This window comes from Crocuta crocuta, unplaced genomic scaffold (genome assembly GCF_008692635.1).
Source record: "Crocuta crocuta isolate KB4526 unplaced genomic scaffold, BGI_CrCroc_1.0 scaffold125, whole genome shotgun sequence".
Classification (NCBI taxonomy): domain Eukaryota; kingdom Metazoa; phylum Chordata; class Mammalia; order Carnivora; family Hyaenidae; genus Crocuta; species Crocuta crocuta.
The window spans coordinates 5515001-5524713 of record NW_027531143.1 but is presented as its reverse complement, the minus strand read 5'-3'; the positions used below and the strand labels follow the sequence as shown (position 1 = coordinate 5524713).

At 36.5% G+C, this 9713-nt stretch overlaps 1 long non-coding RNA gene across 2 annotated transcripts in view; it reads right to left on the bottom strand.

Annotated features, from left to right (window-relative positions):
* Positions 1 to 9713, bottom strand: part of LOC144237420 (uncharacterized) — a 510168-nt gene that overhangs the window by 357952 nt on the left and 142503 nt on the right. The window lies entirely within an intron of this gene.

The following is a 9713-nucleotide window of genomic DNA, read 5'->3' as shown; positions in this document are numbered from 1 at the left end:
ATTTGCATATTAACTTTACATATATATATAATATATATATAATATATGTATACATATTATATATATATATATTATATGTACAAAATCTCTAGTAAGTCTCAATCTCCTCTTAGATATTAACAAAAAAACTTCTTCAATCTCCAAAGAAGAAATCTGCCTTTCTCCCTCTTCATCACTTACCATGTGGTTAGTCACCTGATACTTGGGATTTTCTCCTGATTATTTCTTATATATATTACCTGCTTTCTATTTTTATTTTCACTGATCCAGATCAGTCGTTTATTTTTTCCTGAACTGAAGTAATAACTTTCTAATTCATCTCCCTCTGGTTTTTCCTACTTTGTGCCACATCCTCTCCACAACATGGATTTTAGATAGATCTAAAATCAAGTCTGACTATGTATTCCTCTACTTAAAATTGTTCAGTGGTCCCCATTGCCCATGGTTACTTAGCATGGTATATCCATATCTACCCACATAACTTCACAGTCCACCTTTACTGCCATAAAAATTATATTTTGTGTGTGTTATATGATCTTATTATACAATTAGCTTATACCACATATCAATCTTTAAGCTTTAAGCTTTGTAATTCATCTGTGTCTTTGCTTTGACTGCTCTCTCTGCTTGATGTATTCTTCCTACTTTTCAAGATCCATTCTTTAATACTCAGCAAAAAGAATTTTTCAATAAATTTCTAACCCAATTTAAAAAGATTTTTTTTCTATATCATTTTTAGCACTGACCACAATAAAAGTGAAATTATAATTTTACGTCAATTTCCCTTACTAGATATAACCTACTCAAGGGAAGGATCTGTATCTTAATCAACTTTGCACTGTCAGCATCTAGCATAGTACTATATGCATAGAGATGATTCTATGAAGACAACCAATTTCTGTCCTGGGCTACTGAGTAGATGATGATGCTATTCAGTGAAACAAGACATAAAGAGAACTACAGGCATGTGGAGCTAGATTACGTGTTTGAGATGTTAAAGGACAATCAGATGAAAATATCTAGTTAGTAGACAAGTATATGAGTCTGAGTCAGGCATTTAGAAGGGATCTGGACTGGAGAGGAAGGTTACAAATTCATAATTATATAAATGGTAAGAGTGTAATAAGGAAATCCGTGAACTGTTTTCTGTTTAAACTTCCATGCTGAAAGCTAATTATTTAGGCCTTCTGCTTTAATCAGAGTCGCTACTACAGAAAATCATTTTAATTAACTCAAATACTCAAGAATCTGGATGACTGCAATATCCTTTGGTTTAGATTAAGAAATACAGTTTTGATTTCAACTACACTATTATGTTATTGTTTTGGAATTGAGAATTACCCACATGAAGCTATTAAATAATCATGACAAAACATATAAATTGAAAGGTTGAATTAAACATTACTGAGTTCTAATAGGCATGACACTAAAGAATAAGTGCTGCTTTGTGGTATAAAAAGTGGACAATATGCCTGTAAGTGTAACATACTTAATGACTTCTAAACCCTTGTTAATAGGGGCTATAATAAAATATGAATTCACCTGTATGTGCAAAGGCAATGTAAAATTATCCAGCTAGATAATAAAAGATCAGAGGCATAAACTAGATATGCATTTCTTTTTTAGACCCTCGAACTATGAGTAGGATGATGGGAACATAATATAATGGATATACAGTGGACAATGAATTATATAATACACTTATTTTTTAATATTCATCATATGTTTTGAGTACCTGCTATATGTCATCACTGTTCTGTGTACTGAAAATAGAGTAGTAAGTAACACAGGCAAAAATTCCTATTCTCACTGAGCTGAGAGTCTAGGGAGGAAGATATGTAATAAGATAAATAAATAGAATGCTAGATGGTGATGAGTCATATGATGTAAAGTGAAGCAGAAAAGGGGAAACTGAAATGCCATACTGGGGCAATTAATTTGAAATATGGTGGACAACAAAGTTACACATTTTAACAACAATCTGAAGGAAGTTCAAGAGTAAGCACTGTGAACTTCTGAGGGAAGAAATATCTGGGCAGAAGCCAAAACTATAAAGTAGAAAGATTAGAGGGGTGCCCAAAAAACAGCAAAAAGAATTAGTGTGAGAGTCAAGAAATCCAGGGGAAAGTAGTCAGATAGGTAATGGGTGCCCCTATCAAGCCAAACACTTAGACCGTTGGCTTTATGATCTTTTATTCTGAGTGGGAACCAGTAAAGAGACTCAAGCAGAGAAGTATCATAATCTAACCTATTTTTTTTTCCCACTTCTTGAGCATCACTATGGCATCTGTGCTAAGAGTCCACAACAGAGGCAGAAGGATTAAAACAACAATCCAGAAAAGAGGCACGGTAGTTTATACTAGGGTGGCAGCAGAAGATATGGTAGGAAGTAGTCAGATTCAGGATATATTTGAAGCTAAAAACACAGCCTTTAGCAACAGACTGAATGTAAATTATAAGAAAAAAACTAAAGCACTGAGAAGGACTATAACATTTTTGGTAAATCAACTGGAATAGTCAAGTTGCTATTAGCTGAGCTGGGAAATACTACAGGAGCAGCAAGTTTGGAGCAGATGGTGGGGGCAATCAAGTTCTACTCTGGGTCTACTGAGGTGCTTATTAAACTTTCCAGTAGAGATGGTGGGTGGACTTTAGATAAAGGAGTCTGGAATTCAGGAATGAGGATTGAACTAGAGATACAAATTTGATTGCCAATACATAGACAGTAGGAGAAAAATAGAGAATATGAAGAAATGATGTAGGAGAGTTAAATAGTAAATGGACTAAGGAAATTTACTACGACTGTCTAACAACACAAAGTACTCACTTGCCTACCTGATCATGAATTTAAAGTGGGACAGACAGCAAAGTCCAAGTGTAGGTATAAAATCAGCAGAGAGACCAACTTAACTATGGTTGTACATTTTTGAGCTGTGCCAGATGTTGAGACAAGATTTCGAATGCAAAACATTTATTGGGAAATAATGCCTCTAAAATTAAAGAGGAGGAAACAAGATTGGAAAGAAGGAGCCAAAAAAACCTGATACAGACTGACAAACTCCACTAATGGGATAGGAAGCCGCTTAGAGGAGTCTTGGCATTCAATGGAAATGGCTAGACCTTGAGACCACCATTTGCTCAGTCACTGGCTGAAGTCATTGGACCTCTCCAAGAAGTTCACAGAAGACCCAAAAGTGTAAAAAGTTGGAGACTATCAGTCAACCATATTCCCCACCGTTTGACAATTTCTTTCTCAAAGGAGGATCTGAATAACATATCTCAAGTCTACCAGACCAGTCTTCTCAATCTTTCATAAAGTGAAAAAGCTGAGGCTGATGAAAGGAGATAATTTTATCAGTTGAACATGAAATTTACGCCATCCAGGGAGGAAAGTGTAAACATGAGATAGGTAATGGACAGTAAAGACAGAAGAATCACGGGTATGGATTCTAACAGGACTTAAAGACTGTTGGAATAAAGATACTGGAAAAATTGAGCTGAGATCTAGGAGGTGATGCTTAATGTGTGGGGTACATGAACCTGGATTTTGAAAAGGCTTTTGGTAATGAGAAGGTTTAGGATGTGACTCTGGGAGTGAATGAATAGCTGCAGTCAGGAAGGAGACAAAAATCAGTAAAGGAACAGGTTAAGGAAATGAGAGGCCACATTATGGGAAGGACCACCTATAATAATATTAAAGTCACTGATGGCATTGGGTTGAGAAGAAATAAGCTAGAAGCAAAAGTTTTGAAGTAATGAAGGAGAGTGACTGAGAGATTGGTAGGTGACTTCAACAAGGAAAGGTGGTAAACTGACAGATGACACGGGATTCAAAGCTGAGAGGAAAAAAGGAAACAGTCTTGAGGAACAGGGTGGATACCTACCATACAGATATGTAAGTGGAGTGGGAGAAAAATGAACATCCACTTAGGGTTGTGGAAGCAGCCATGTCAAGAAACAGGTGTCCAGTGAGAGGAAGAAAGGTGAAGTAATTGTTCAAGAAGGTGCTGAATGTACAGGGGATTTTGTGGATGATTATCCATGATTTCCCCAGGGCCCTGTGGCTGGATTTCCTGAACTAGTCAAAACAGGGTGTTAAAGTGTAGGAGATGAAGGGTGGCCTGGGATTCTGGGGCGTTTTATGGAGACAAACCTAACACAAACGAAAGGTATAACCTGGTCTGATCTGTGGTCTCGGAGCAGATAGTGGTGGTGAGACTGGAGTGACAGAGAGTTGGAGAATGGGTGGGGTCTGTGGTTTCCTCTTCCCCACTGTTGTTGGAGACATACATGGGGAAGGGCACTGAAGGCTTAAACTATGTACATAAAATTACTGTTTGATGTTCTGAATTAGAGAATCCTATTAAGCGCATTTGGATTTTTATGTATGTAGATGTTTTTACACAGTAATCAATGTGACTTTGAGAAAGAAGGAAGCAAAAGCAATTTTTTGAGTAGTCTAAGATGTGGTGTTAATTCTTTTCACATACTCTATCTCAATCAACTTTTTAACAAATTTGTAAGAAGGGTATTTACTAGGTTTTTTACATGTGAGAAAACTGATATTCAGAAAGATCAAGTGACTTGTCTAAGATCATAGCTAATTCTCAACAAGAGGTAGGATTCTTCAGTTAGCTCTCTCTGACCTAAAGCTGCACAAGGTTCTCTATGCTATGTGGTAAAACCCATCTTACAGGATTTCTCCCTATCGAGGTTGTTTTAATATTTTGTTTTTCTGAAAACAGTTGTTCTATATTTGATGTACAGTACTAAATATATTTTTGCTATGTGTGAAAACATATATATGTATATGTATAATTAAAGTTATATAATTATATATGTAGTTATATATAGTTAAGTATTATCCTTTTTGATCATTTTCAATAAATTAACTTATAATTCTACAAAAAAAAAGTCTAATTTCCTATGCAGTATACATTTGTTTTCAGACATTAACCAATTTGTCAGATTCACTGGTCACCTTAAATTTATAGATGTAGCAGCAAATCAGAGGAGATCGAATAGAGAAGTTTGAGGGCCAAAGCATCCATAGCTCACATTTCTATCATGAATTGAAAAGAAACTCTGCATGTCAAGAACTTCAGGTCTGGAACCAATAAGCACTGATAAAACCAAAGGCCCAGATTCCATACAAGCTATGCATTTTTCATCCATATCAAACTAAGCTGCTAAAAATATATGTACTTTCATACATTTATGAGGCTGGCTAAGAGATACCATATATATTAAATTCATTATCTGTTTTATTAAAATTATAATCAATAATAGATTTTAATAGTAATATAAAAAGTAATAAAGCACTCCAAATATTATATAGCTTATTATATTCATAACAATTTTGTTTATAAACAATGTGTTAATTTTTATCAAATATATTTGTATTAAGTGTATTACAAATTATTTTGAGGCATTCTATACTCTAACATGCAAAAAAATTACTATACCCAGTTACATTTAATAGAAGGGGTTACCTTATTGTCCTTTTTCAAAAAGCAAAATTATCTCAATGTAGTATTAAAATAGCTGCCTTGGAAATGATGCAAATTTTTTGGCTCTGCCAATAGAAGCATCAGCAAAATATTTGTCAAACTTGTTTCCTAGGCTCTCCCATCCTTGTAAGTGCCAATCAGCCCATTAGGCCGGTGATAAGGAGAGAGGGAAAACTTGAATTACAAAGCATATTCAGTTCCCTGAGAGAATAAATCTTTGAAAACTGATATTGGCCATATTTCAGGGAGTCTACAATACATATTCTCTGAAATCAGGGTCTTTTTAAAATGAAAGTCATATTAGATTTGACAAAATGTGTTAAACCATTAAATGATATTTTTAAGTTTATTTTTTTTTTATTATGGGGGGGAGAGGCAGAGAGAGAGAGAAGGAGAGAAAGAGTGGGGGAGGGAGAATCCCAAGGAGGCTCCACTTTGTGCGGAGCCTGATGCGGGACTGGATCCCATGACATTGAGATTACGACCTGAGCTGAAATCAAGAGTCAGATGCTTAAGAGACTGTGTCACCCAGGCACCCCTAAACCATTAAATAAATTGTAATCAATTTAGCTTGGCACACCAATTCGCACATAGGTCAAATTATTTCTCCACACTTCCAAACAAATCTGCAGGCTCTGACAAAGGCAGAGTGGGCAGCAAAAAGTCCTAACACAAGAACTCTCTGAATAGCTACCCAAACATGAATATCCTTTATTCAAAGCAGGCCCGTGCCTACAGAATAATACAGGCAACTCCAAGTTCTAAAAAGATCAGTTGCACACAACAGAGTGCTACAAGTTCCACTTATCGCTAGTAGAATCTTAGATGAGGAAATTCACCAATGGATCTCATGGAGTGGACAATTTTTTTTTTTTAATTTAACTATTAACAAGTAAGTTCTTGTTGATGCCATATCTTTTTCTGACCAGTTTTGCATATATTACTTCATTTAATTCTAAAAAGAACCATGAGGTATATACATATGATTACTTGATCTATAGATTTAGGAACTGAAACTCTAAGAGGTTAAATAACTTGTCCCAAAGTCTCCATACATGGAGCAAGTGACTAGTTAGAACTTGAATTAAGCTCAGTATGCCTTCCACTGCTCAACAGCTCTCTCGCATCTCTGTAGGACAGCTTACTGCAGAATCATGAACCAACAGTCTCAGAAGTCTCTGCTCACCCACTTCAGAGAATGAAAGGCTAACTGCAGAATTTGAAGTTAGAGTCTTAAAACACACACACACACACACACACACACACACACACACACACACACACACCATGTTTGTCTATATTCCCTCAAAGATCTCTCATGTCCCTTGTAATTCAATCACCTTTGGGCACATTGCAATTTCCCCATTACAGTTGGAAACCACTGTTACATATCGGGAATCAGGATTAACTGTGGAATAGTTCAGAATTATAGTTACAAAATGATAAATTATAGTAGGAAAGTAAAACACTATGTCCAACAAAGAAATCTCTAGTTTTGGACAGAATCTCTAGCACTTTTTTAGTGATAAACCATTACCTTGTTAATGTCTTACAATCGGTGAGTGCGGCTGGTGTGTGATATACTTTACCCATGATATTTTACCTAAACCTCCTGGTAACGAGATGAGTATTATAATCCTCATTTTTACAGAAGACAAAAAGAGAACGACATTAAATAATTTGCCTAAGATGAACTGAGCAGCATTTCTAAATTGGCCTTTCAAACCTCAAAATCCATTTTCTTAACCATTACACTATACTCCCTCTTGGCCCTCCTGAATTGTCATAATGTAATTTGAAGGTGGAAAGGCAGTGACATTCTGAAACCAGGAGCTGAGAGTGAAGGATGAAGAAATCCCTATAATCATCTATTTCTGATTGCTCAAAAATTTTCAAATGGTGTGTTACATAAAGTGAAGACAAATTGTGTGTCAGAAGAAATTAGTCCATAAAAGGCAAGAGTATTGTGGAAAAGAAGAGGCATTCATGTGGGGAAACAAATTTTAAAAGATAGCACAGGCAACTTAATTTTTCAATTCCTTGAGTTTTACAGTGAATATTTAAATAAGAGTTATAACATGCAATGTTCTGCGGTTTTGAAGACCAGAAGTAACTTTTCAAATTCCTTTGGAAGACATGAAAGACTGTAGTGGATTAATATTTTTAATGATACTGGACAGATCTAACTAGAAAACTTAAAGACTCTACAAAAGGCAATTCTTAATATCAAATACCTGGGAAAAGCTCAAACTCTCCATGCTTTGATGATGAGCTGTAGCATGAAAACATTTTACAGCGAGGGAGACTACAGGCCAAAGTTATAGGCCAAAATTAGCAAAACATGCCAATCCGTGGTAGGTAACATGTTCTTGCATGCGAGCGTGGGCGAGATGGCAGAGATGGAAAAAAGAGAAATCTGTTTGAGGGGAATGACATTTCTATGCAAAGATCACCTGCAGACACACAAATGACTAATATATCTGTGAATCTCCAACATCTACACATAATATTCAATATAAAAATTACTCTAAGAATAAATGAAATCAGAACTTTTAGAAATACAGTTTTGACAGATAATTCAAAGTAGCCTGAAATGTTGAAGATCAAATTTAATGATATAATAATCTTGCAATTAGATTAAAAATTCAGACTAGTAATTGGGATAACTAAATAAAATAAAAGTACCATTAGTGGCAAATCAGATAATATCTACCCAGGACAAAGTTGTCATCAAGAACTAGTCTTGAGCTAACTGTTAGTTGACTTTTTTTGGAGGGCAGCCAGAGGGGGCTCCAGTCTCCTCTCCTATAATAAAAGTGAATATTTACCTTCAAATCTAATTATTTTATTTATCTGAGTTTTCAATAATTAAGAAATTTCAGGAGCAACCCCAAGGAAGTGATATAAATGTGGTTCCAAAAAAATCCACTCTACTTAAATAGAAAGGATCTGCTAAGGAAAACTTACAGATTTTTCCCAACAACCTGCCCTCCCATTCCTTGCTCCAGGGATCGCTCCTTCTAAAAACAGCTCTTTTCTATTTTTCAGCCCACCCTGCTAGAATCATTTCACATAATTTTGGGAAATGTTTTTAGTAGTGCTCATGTCACGTTGTTGCTGCAGGTTGGAAATAATTGTTTTGACTCCCACTTTTGCCAAATAGACTCTAACCTATACAGGGATATGAGAGTTTATTATAATTCCAGGGACTCTCTCAAACTGTTGGGGGAGAAATTAAGTTGAAAATAATCAGGTTCTATTCTGAACATATTCCGCCAACTCCAATTAAAAACTGGTAGAGATAGGGACCCCCGGGGTGGCTCAGTCGGTTGAGTGTCTGACTGCCCTGCAGGTCATGAACTCGCAGTTTGAGCCCCGCCTCTAGCTCTGAGCTGACAGCTAGGAGCCTGGAGCCTGCTTCAGATTCTGTGTCTCCCCCTCTCTCTGTCCCACCCCCCTCATGCTCTGTGTCTCTCTTTCAAAAATAAATAAACATTAAAGAATGTTTGGGGTGCCTCGGTGCCTCAGTCAGTTAAGTGTCCAACTTCAGGTCATGATCTTGAGGTTTGTGGGTTTGAGCCCCGTATCAGGCTCTGTGCTGACAGCTCGGAGCCTGGAGCCTGCTCTGTATTCTGTGTCTCCCTCTCCATCTGCTTCTCCCCAGTTCATACCCTAGCTGTCTCTCTCAAAAATATATAAACATTAAACAAATTAAAACTTTTTAATAGTTATATAGATAGATGATATAGATGATATACTAATAGACATAGACATAGACATATATGCCTTTTCCAACTTGTCAGAAATCTATCGCTTTCTAATAACAACCCCCTACCTTTGTCTAAAACATTGCAGCTTCTCAGCGAGCACATGGTGAAAACAAGGGGTGGGATCCGAACTGTCTTAATTGATCACAACCTGGTTTTGTACTGACATGGAACTGGAGAGGGGCAGAAGCCTGAGAAGCAGGCAGTTAAACCTTCAGACAAACTGAAGGAGGATCCAGCTCAAGAGCTGGGACCTACATCAGTCCTCCCAGCCTATGTCACCAGGCTTGTTAACCACGCTGTGCTCTTCACTTTTCTATTCCCAGAGCAGAACCAAAAGGAGAGAAGAGAGAGACAAAAATGGGACTTTACATCTCCGGAAGTTCTTCTCTCAAGGAGTTTAGGAAAGGAATGGTGCTAAAAGGAAATCCAGCCC